We start from the raw sequence: 2,500 nt of genomic DNA on the forward strand, positions 1-2,500 counted from the left end.
ACTACAAAACTAAATATTTTGGACTGGGCGTGTTTACCCATCCTTGCAGTGGGCTCTCCTGACAATATTTAACTGCGTTGTGTAGGCATATTTTATGAAGGTATATTTAATGATTTCAAAGTTAATAGGTACAGAAAGAGACTTTGATATCTGAGAGAGTTTCTTGAAGCTTTAGAATTGATGTGTGTATATATTTTTATACATTCTTGTAGTTTTCACTAGTTCCAAAAAGCCTAGAAGTTTATGCAATTTTGAAAGAAAATATATCGATTTATATAAAAATATTAAAAATCACCCTTTGATGACTAATATACAAACCAATTATTCCAAATGATGAGTGGTATGTTGATATGTAAAAGTCATTGTAGAAAATAATCTGAAACGAATAATTGCTAAATTATTTCTACTTTAGATTACATAACATTTTTTCACCGATTCCAATTGACAATATTATGGTCAAAGCTATGGGAATTAAAAAAAAAAATACACAATGGAGCAATAATTCTTAGATAAGGAGGGGGAAGTTTTGAAAACATTCCGAAGGAAAAGTTCAAGGTGTTGTTGTTGTTGTTGTTGTAAACAGATTCTAATGTTGTTGAAAGATGATGAAAACTTTGAAACTTTCAGGATATTTATCAGACAATTCCCATTTTATTATTTCTTGTGTTAGTGTAAACTAAGCAGCTCTCTCTCTCTCTCTCTCTCTCTCTCTCTCTCTCTCTCTCTCTCTCTCTCTCTTTCAAAAGTTAATGGGTTTTAGAGTCAATGCTAATGAGTTATTCGAGTGTTGTGCTTTCAACTGAGGTTGTTCATTCATTGCACTTCAGAGGGTTTTCTGAAGTCTTTGCTTAATTAATTTCTCTAAGTGGAGGTTCCCTGAATGTCATAGGTCTGATATAATTCTAAAGGTTCCTGATTTTACTACGTCTAATAGGAAATAAAACATATTTACCAGACTTTCATTAATTCAAATACACATACCGAAGCACACACTGCTACATTTATTTTTCTATTCGTTTTTCGTTATTTCAACATTTGTGACGTTAATTGATAATTGCATTGTTTTTTATTGTTAAATGTATCATATTCGCGGATACTTAATAGTTGCATCGTTTGCCAGGGTTCTTAATAATTGATTAATTTATCAGGCTACTTAATAATAGCATCATTTGCCAAGAAAATAAATAAAAACAAAAAATAAAAGGTCCTCTTAAAAAAATAGCTCACAATACGGTTCTAACCAATATTATATGAAAGAATTTAGATATCAGATATTTTAGATTTAGTGTCATAGATAATAAATTCCGAATGGTAATGAAATAGTTAAAGTATCTTCTCTACATTTATCTGAGCTCGTTCATAGTAATAATAGACTACTTTACTACAAAACTAAATATTTTGGAGTGGGCGTGTTTACTCATCCTTGCAGTGGACTTGCCTGACAATATTTAACTGCGTTGAATAGGCATATTTTATGAAGGTATATTTAATGATTTCAAAGTTAATACGTCCAGAAAGAGACTTTGATATCTGAGAGTGTTTCTTGAAGCTTTAGACTTGATGTGTGTATATATTTTTATACATTATTAGTTCCAAAAAACCTAGAAGTTGATGCAATTTTGAAAGAAATATATCGATTTATATGAAAATATTAAAAATCACCCTTTGATGGCTAATATACAAACCAATTATTCCAAATGATGAGTCACCTGTTGATATTTAAAAATCTTTGTAGAAAATAATCTGAAACCAATAATTGCTAAATTATTTCTTCTTCAGATTTCATAAGAAATTTTCACCGATTCCAATTGACAACATTATGGTCAAAGCTATGTGAATTAAAAGAAAAATACACAATGGAGTAATAATTCTTAGATAAGGAGGGGGAAGTTTTGAAAACATTCCGAAAGTAAAGTTCAAGGTGTAGTTGTTGTTTTTGTAGTTGTTTTTGTGAACAGATTCTAGTGTTGTTGGAAGATGATGAAAACTTTGAAACTTTCAGGATATTTATCAGACAATTCCCATTCTATTATTTCTTGTGTTAGTGTAAACTAAGCTGCTCTCTCTCTCTCTCTCTCTCTCTCTCTCTCTCTCTCTCTCTCTCCATCCTCAAAATTCAAAGAATTAGGAAAGCCTAGAAAAATTGGTAAATATACTTCTGCTCTTTAACACCCATAGAAATCTTTCAATAAAACTTTTACTAGGATGAAATCATTAAAATGTCAATAGATCAACCATAATTGAACAAATACCGTATAACATACATTATAGTGAGATTTACATTCAATTCGTGGTTTGATTAATCCATATATATATGCATATGCATATACATAAACACATACTCACACACACACACACACACACACACACATATATATATATATATATAAGTATATATATATATATAAATATATATATATATATATATATGTATATATATATATATATATATAAGTATATATATATATATATATACTTATATATATATATATATATATAC

Source organism: Palaemon carinicauda, chromosome 1 (genome assembly GCF_036898095.1).
Source record: "Palaemon carinicauda isolate YSFRI2023 chromosome 1, ASM3689809v2, whole genome shotgun sequence".
NCBI lineage: Eukaryota > Metazoa > Arthropoda > Malacostraca > Decapoda > Palaemonidae > Palaemon > Palaemon carinicauda.